Below are 8,757 nucleotides of genomic sequence, written 5' to 3' on the forward strand. Positions count from 1 at the left end.
AATTCTCCCATTGGTCTTGTCATTTGTCTTCTCCATTAAACCACATTGCCACCTTAAATGGGAATTCCCAGGAGGTAACATACATGACTAGATTTGCTTCCATTGGAAGGGCACTTATTCATGGCAGACTTGCCAATCCTACCATTATGACAATAGCAGCCCAAGAACAACTACTTGACTCACTGGCCAAAGTAGTTTTGGATAATTGAGTAGCTCTTGGTTACCTAGCATTTGTATGAATGCAAATGCCACCTACTGTGCATGGATTAAATTCCTCTATAGAAGTAGAGACTCCACTGGTATACCTCAGATATATTTTGGGTTGGTTCTCAACAACCACAATAAAATAAATATTATGGTAAAACAAGTTTCATAAATTTTGATTTCCCAGTGCATGTAAAAGTTATGTTTATACCATGCTGTAGTATATTAGCTACACACTGACTGAAAAACCAATGTACATACCTTGATTGAAAAACATTTTATTGTAAAAGAATGCCAACCATCATCTGAGCCTTTGGCAAGTCATAATCCTTTTGCTGGTGGAGAGTTTGAAATATTGTGAGAATTACCAGAATGTGACATAGAGACACAAAGGGAGCAAATGTTGTTAGAAAAATAGTGCCAGCAGACTTGCTCAATTCAGAGTTGCCATAAACCTTCATTTTATAAAAGTGAAAACAAAAAGTACCCCCCAAACCTCAATATCTACAAAGCATAATAAAGTGAAGTGCAATAAAATGAGGTATGCCTATACATAAAATTAGGGAACAAGCATATTGGCTACAACAAATTTCACTGACGAGCCATAGTCCTTTGATCTGCTTTCGGCTTAAACTTTCAACTTTTAGTGGTCTTTTATTGAGATAGTAACATTTAATAATTTGTACAATATTCTAAAAATTATTTTTATCAGTTTCTGATGCTGTGAAAGTGCTGCACTCAATATGCCAACAAATTTGGAAAACTCAGCAGTGGCCACAGGACTGGAAAAGGTCAGTTTTCATTCCAATCTCAAAGAAAGGCAATGCTAAAGAATGCTCAAACTACTGCACAATTACACTCATCTCACACGCTAGTAAAGTAATGCTCAAAATTCTCCAAGCCAGGCTTCAGCAATATGTGAACCGTGAACTTCCTGATGTTCAAGCTGGTTTTAGAAAAGGCAGAGGAACAAGAGATCAAATTGCCAACATCCGCTGGATCATGGAAAAAGCAAGAGAGTTCCAGAAAAACATCTATTTCTGCTTTATTGACTATGCCAAAGCCTTGGACTGTGTGGATCACAATAAACTGCGGAAAATTCTGAGATGGGAATACCAGACCACCTGACCTGCCTCTTGAGAAATCTGTATGCAGGTCAAGAAGCAAGTTAGAACTGGACATGGAACAAAAGACTGGTTCCAAATAGGAAAAGGAGTTCATCAAGGCTGTATATTGTCACCCTGCTTATTTAACTTATATGCAGAGTACATCATGAGAAACGCTGGACTGGAAGAAACACAACCTGGAGTCAAGATTGCCAGGGAAATATAAATAACCTCAGATATGCAGATGACACCACCCTTATGGCAGAAAGTGAAGAGGAACTCAAAAGCCTCTTGATGAAAGTGAAAGTGGAGAGTGAAAAAGTTGGCTTAAAGCTCAACATTCAGAAAACGAAGATCATGGCATCCGGTCCCATCACTTCATGGGAAATAGATGGGAAAACAGTGGAAAGTGTCAGACTTTATTTTTTTGGGCTCCAAAATCACTGCAGATGCTGACTGCAGCCATGAAATTAAAAGACGCTTACTCCTTGGAAGGAAAGTTAAGACCAACCTAGATAGCATATTCAAAAGCAGAGACATTACTTTGCCAACAAAGGTCCGTCTAGTCAAGGCTATGGTTTTTCCAGTGGTCATGTATGGATGTGAGAGTTGGACTGTGAAGAAGGCTGAGCACCGAAGAATTGATGCTTTTGAACTGTGGTGTTGGAGAAGACTCTTGAGAGTCCCTTGGACTGCAAGGAGATCCAACCAGTCCATTTTGAAGGAGATCAGCCCTGGGATTTCTTTGGAAGGAATGATGCTAAAGCTGAAACTCCAGTACTTTGGCCACCTCATGTGAAGACTTGACTCATTGGAAAAGACTCTGATGCTGGGAGGGATTGGGGGCAGGAGGAGAAGGGGACAACCAAGGATGAGATGGCTGGATGGCATCACTGACTCATTGGACGTGAGTCTGAGTGAACTCCGGGAGTTGGTGATGGACAGGGAGGCCTGGTTGTACACTGCAGAGATGATTAGAAGACAGATCACAGCTGGAAAAGCCAAAGAGAAGGTCTCATTAACTTTAACTTATCTTAGGGTTCTTGTTCTAACAAATTTTCAGTTTTCATCTAAGAATGTTCGTCTGTTTTTCCTCAATAGAGACCTTTTTTCTTGGTTGAGCTTTCTTTCTTTTGATTTTAAATACATCCCTTTATGACCCCATCACTTTTTCTGGAAATGCTGGAAGAGAATCACAATTATCATTATGACCATTGATGCACAGGCAAAGCCAGTGGCCAGAGCCAGGAAGTGGAGGTCAGAGAGGTGAACAGTGTACCCAACAGTGAGCCAGAGCTCCCCTGTTCCCTGCTGCCAAATCAACATCAGGTGGGTCCTTCACCTGGCAGGTGTATGTCCCATTATCGTCAATCTGCAGTTTCCAAAGGATGGAGACATCACTGATCAGGGCTCCCATCCCATACCACCCAGTCCTTGAAACTCCCACTCATGGGTTTGAAGGGATCCACATAGTAGTAGAAAATAAATAGATCCATCTCAAGACCATAAATTCCAGGTCACTGTTAGAGCATAACCCATAGGGAAGAAGTTAGAGAAAGTATACAGATGATAAAGAGAATTAAATTGTTTGTGCTTGCCTTTAGAGAGCATACCACAAAGCTCAGGGATTTTTATTCTTAAGAATAAAAGTTTAAAAAATTATAAATAAAAATTCTTGGAAATTCCTTGGCAGTCCAGTGGTTAGGACTCTGAACTTTCACTACCGAGGGCCTGTGTTCAGTCCCTCATTGAGGAACTAAGATCCCACAAGCCTCATGGCAAGACCAAGATACAAAGAATAAAAATTCTCAGGAATCACATGTAACTAAAAAGACTATGAGAACTGAAACTTTGAATAAATAACATCATAATAAAATACAAAGATTAACTACAAAAACAATACAACTCCCATCACTTGTCTAAAATATATTATCAAGCACCTGTGAGCAATCCTAAATTGTACCAAAAATTGTAAATAAAAGCCAATCACATTTAATCCCAAGAAGGAGAGTTAAGAGCAAACCTTGATGCTGCCCATCCCTCTTTCACCCTGAGATTTTGAATATTTGTGCTTTTCACAAATGAGACAACTTCATAAAAGCTGCTTTTAAATTTTAGACGCTGGCTTAGACTAAGTCCAGTGTGAAAGAATCCACTGTGGGATAGAAGTTCACAGGGTGACCAACGGAGTTAGAAGAAGTCTCTGGTGACTTCCTTCTGAGAGATATCACATCCACAGAGTTACAGTGAATGACTAGCACCCCAGAAAACTGCATTTCCTTCTGCATACAAGGGAAACTTCCTCAAGGAAACAAGCTTTTCTTCTGAGGTAAGTAGTACTTCCCTGGTGGCTCAAATGGTAAAGAATCTGCCTGAAATGTGGGAGACTCGGGTTCGATCCCTGGGTTGGGAAGATATCCTGGAGAAGGAAATGGCAACCCACTCCAGTATTCTTGCCTGGAGAATCCCATGGACAAAGGAACCTGGAGGGCTACAGTCCATGGGGTTGCAGAGTCAGACACGACTAAGCATTTAACACTAATCACTTTAATTAGTCTGAGTACCATACCTAGGGGCTTCCCTGATATCTCAATTGGTAAAGAATCTGCCTGCAATGAGGGAGACCCAGGTTCAGTCCCTGGGTTGGGAAGATCCCCTGGAGAAGGGAAAGGCTACCCACTCCAGGATTCTGGCCTGGAGAATTCCACGGACGTACAGTCCGTAGGGTCGCAGAGAGTCGGATGCAACTGTGCAACTTTCACTTTCACCACACGTAAGGTTTCCCTGGTGGCTCAGATGGCAAAGAATCTGCCTGCCTTGCAGGAGACCTGGGTTTAATCCCTGGGTTAGGAAGATCTCCTGGAGGCAGGGATGGCCACCCACCCCAGTATTCTTGCCTGGGAAATCCCATGGACAGAGAAGCCTGGAGGGCTATGGTCCATAGCTTCACAAAGAGCAGGACACAACTGAAACAACTTAGCACCCTTGCACAGCACACACACCACACCTAAGACTTACGTAACAGTTTATAATCCTCCAGTCCATCCTAAAGGAGATCAGTCCTGGGTGTTCATTGGAAGGACTGATGTTGAAGCTGAAACTGCAATACTTTCGCCACCTGATGCAAAGAACTGACTCCTTTGAAAAGACCCTGATGCTGGGAAAGATTGAGGGCAGGAGGAGAAAGGGATGACAGAGGATGAGGTGGTTGGATGGCATCACCGACTCAATGGACATGCGTTTGGGTGGACTCTGGGAGTTTGTGATGGACAGGGAGGCCTGGTGTGCTGTGGTTCATGGGGTCGCAAAGAGTTGGACACGACTGAGCGACTGAACTGAATCCTCCAGGCTGAGTGAAGAAAGGCAATGACATAGAGCAGAGACTGAGCTGCTAAGCAGGGGGCCAGAAAGGGTCGTGTTTGGGGAGAATACCTAAAAATAGGGCAGAGATTTAGGGGAGTCGTTGACTGGTCCAAATCCTAGGACCCAAGAGTACGAGAGGTCTGCGCTAGCCTGTACGGATCAGGTGTGTAGACATGGTTGGGAAAAAGCTCTTGTTACTTTATTTTATATCTTAGCAGCGCTTTCAGAGTGGCACCTGAAGATAGGGATTTCTAGTCCTCTTTATCCTTTGTCTCAAGCTGCTCTGTGTGATAAGGGGGCCATTTAGCCACACAGGCTTGTTAAGCACTTGAAATGTGGTGAATATGACTGAGAAGCTTAACTTTGTCAGGTACACAACATAAAGTACATAAAGTTGTGTACCTAACCATTTCTAAGTTAGGTAGTGTTAAGTACATTCAGTTTTGTGCAACCAATCTTCACAGCTCATTTTTATCTTGAAAACTTGAAACTATGTATTAACAACTCCCCATTTTCTGCCTCCTCCCAATCTCTGGAAACATCACCATTCTAATTTCTGGCTCTGTGAACCTACTTTTGATACTTAATGTAAGTGGAATCATACAATATTTGTCTTTTTGTGACTGGCTTATTTCACACTGCTTAATGTCAATGGCACCCCACTCCAGTACTCTTGCCTGGAAAAATCCCATGGACAGAGGAGCCTGGAAGGCTGCAGTCCATGGGGTCGCTGAGGGTTGGACACGACTGAATGACTTCACTTTCACTTTTCACTTTCATGCATTGGAGAAGGAAATGGCAACCCACTCCAGTGTTCTTGCCTGGAGAATCCCAGGGACGGGGGAGCCTGGTGGGCTGCCGTCTATGGGGTAGCACAGAGTCAGACACGACTGAAGCGACTTAGCAGCAGCAGCAGATAGCATATTAAAAATCAGAGACATTACTTTACCAACAAAGTCCATCTAGTCAAGGCTATGGTTTTTCCAGTAGTCATATATGGATGTGAGAGTTGGACTATAAAGAGAGCTGAGTGCCAAAGAATTGATGCTTTTGAACTGTGGTGTTGGAGAAGACTCTTGAGAGTCCCTTGGACAGGAAGGAGATCCAACCAGTCCACCTAAAGGAAATCAGTCCTGGGTGTTCATTGGAAGGACTGATGTTGAAGCTGAAACTGCAATACTTTAGCCACCTGATGTGAAGAGCTGACTCATTTGAAAAGACCCTGATGCTGGGAAAGATTGAGGGCAGGAGGAGAAAGGGATGACAGAGGATGAGGTGGTTGGATGGCATCACTGACTCACTGACAATGGACATGAGTTTGGGTAAACACTGGGAGTTGGTGATGAACAGGGAGGCCTGGCATGCTGCAGTCCATGGGGTGGCAAAGAGTCGGACACAACTGAGCAACTGAGCTGAACTGAACTGGATAACTAAAGACTTCCCAGGTGGCTCCGAGGTAAAGAATCTGCCTGTCAATGCCAGACATAGGAGACATGGGTTCAATTCCTGGCTCAGGAAGATTTTCTGCAGGAGGAAATGGTAACCCACTCCAGTATACCTGCTGGGATAACCCTATGGACAGAGGAGCCTGGCAGGCTACAGTTCATGGGGTTACAAAAAGTCAGACATGACTGAGGGACTGAGCACATGGAGAACTAAGATTCCCACATACCACAGAATAGCTGAGCTTATGTACCACAACCAGAGAGACCTCTTGCTGGAACTAAGACGAATCATAGCCAAATAAATACTAAAAAAAGAAAAAAAAAAGTTGCAAAGTTAGTATAGGGAGTTCCTGTATACACTGCATTATGTCTCCTGTATTTAATGTCTATATAACCATGGCATATTTGTCAAAACTAAGAAATTCACACTGATATGATACTCTTAATTAAACTACAGACTTTAATCTGATTTTACCATTTATGTCCTTCCACTGTTTCAGAATCGAAACTACAATCCCATATTGCATTTAGCATACAAGTTTTTTATATACCAAGTTCAGTTCAGTTCAGCTGCTCAGTCCTGTCGGACTCTTTGCGACCCCATGAATTGCAGCATGCCAGGCCTCCCTGTCCATCACCAACTCCCGGAGTCCACCCAATCCCATGTCCATTGAGTCGGTGATGCCATCCAACCATCTCATCCTCTGTCATCCCCTTCTCCTGCCGCCCTCAATCTTTCCCAGCATCAGGGTCTTTTCAAATGAGTCAGCTCTTCCCATCAGGTGGCCAGAGTATTGGAGTTTCAGCTTCAACATCAGTATATACCAAGATCTTGCCTCATTTTACTATTCACAATGTTTTTTTTTCCATTTCTCTTCAGAATAAAGGCTCTAAGGTTTTGTATGGTTATATATAATTCATAAATGTAATTATCTATATCCATAAATGTATGGTTATGCATACATAACCATATGTGTCTGACTCTTTGCGACTCCATGGACTGTAGCCTTCCAAGCTTCTCGGTCCATGGGGTTTTCCAGGCAAGAATACTGGAGTGGGGTGCCGTTTCCTTCTCCAGGGGATCTTCCCCACCCAGGGATTGAGCCCAGGTCTCCGGCATTGCAGGCAGATGCTTTACCCCTCTGAGCCACCAGAGAAGCCCGTATATATAATTCATAAATGTAATTATCTATACCCATAAATGTATGGTTATGTATAATTCATAAATGTGATGCCCACAACTACCAAAACACAGTTATGGTCAACAATATAGGACTAACTGTTGTAGCCAGGGAGATCTGACACTATGGGGAACCCTTGGGTATCTTAGGAAGTTAATGTTAAAAGGGGCTTACTGGGACTTACTCAAAGGCCCGTGGTTAGGACTTCACCTTCCAAAGCATGGGGGTGCCAGTTGGATCCTCCCCTCGGGGAGCTAAGAATCCTACACGCTTCTTAGCCAAAAACCGAAAGCATACAACAGTAACAGTAGAGAGTTTTAAAATGGTCCACATAAAAAAAAATCTTAAAAAAAATTAAAAGGGCTTATTGTAGTGTTTGGGTGTATGTAGGTGATTTGGGGGAGGGCCCAAGGAAATGGTGATTTAATTGTTATCTGAAAAGCAGGAGGAATGGAGCAGGACTAGAGTTGTCACTGGAAAAGCAATAGTCACTCATGTTAGCTAGAGAAGGGATGTTTGGTCTTTTTGTGTTTGCATGTCTGTTTACTGTTCATGCACAGTTAGTCTTAAATTTCTTCACCTTCCGTCTCGTTAGATACCTCATTTGACATCAAAATTCCATGATGTCGCTTATGTTCATCCGGGGATTCAGGCCAGCTACCCACGATGGTTGTCGGGGCTCCTTTACTTTTTAACGCTAAATCTGAGCATAATTAAGATGAAAAACAAAAGGAGATCACTCAGCTGCTTTTGTAACAGAATATGACAACTCTTGGTCCCTGACACTACCTAACCCAAATAACTCGTTACCAAGGGCTGGAAAGGTCAATGTGTCTTGTTTAGAGCAGAAACAGCTGGCCTGGATGTAGCAGGAAACCAAACGACACTGGCCTGGACCGCGTTTCCTCCAGAAGTGAAGGGTTCCGCGGTGACTTCCTCTGCCCCAGGCCTGCCCTGCCCTCTGAAGGAACCAGTTAACAGAGCTAGCCGATGTCACGTGACAGTGCAGAGTAGACCCTAGAGAGCACACCTTGCGGCTGCGGTCGCTCGATCCGCCTTCATCGGTCTCCGATGTTCCTGGTTCCCTCCTTCTTTCTCGCCAGGAAATGACTCTCATTTCCTTCTACCACGCTAGTCTTCTGTCTCGACATTCTTTGAGCTCACTGGGAGACCCTCCCAGTCAGTACCACTAAAGCCTCAAACTTGCCACAAAAGGCCTCTTCTCTCCCAAGGGCTCGCCCACGTCCCGCAGCACCCCTCCCTGCAGCGGGTCGCTAAGCATGCCCCGGCCCTGCCCTGCGCCTGGACGGCCAATCCGTGTGCGTCACAATGGCGTCCTGGTGGCCCCGCCCCCGGACGCCCGTCTCGGAGACCCCGCCCCCGTGTTGTCCTTCCGGCTCGCTTTTAGACGTAGGATTGCGCCGTCTTCCGGGGGAAGAAGGTGGGGTTTGACAATAA

At 44.1% G+C, this 8,757-nt stretch overlaps 1 long non-coding RNA gene across 1 annotated transcript; it reads right to left on the minus strand.

Moving 5' to 3' along the window:
• Positions 1-466: 466 nt before the first annotated feature.
• On the minus strand, positions 467-8,610 carry LOC139180306 (uncharacterized). The gene is made up of 2 exons (XR_011564602.1): positions 8,330-8,610; positions 467-2,302 (listed from the first exon to the last, which is right to left on the minus strand). It is a non-coding gene; the product is annotated as an uncharacterized lncRNA (long non-coding RNA).
• Between the last annotated feature and the right edge of the window lie 147 nt (positions 8,611-8,757).

The sequence above is a fragment of the Bos indicus genome, chromosome 28, assembly GCF_029378745.1.
Source record: "Bos indicus isolate NIAB-ARS_2022 breed Sahiwal x Tharparkar chromosome 28, NIAB-ARS_B.indTharparkar_mat_pri_1.0, whole genome shotgun sequence".
NCBI classification, from domain to species: domain Eukaryota; kingdom Metazoa; phylum Chordata; class Mammalia; order Artiodactyla; family Bovidae; genus Bos; species Bos indicus.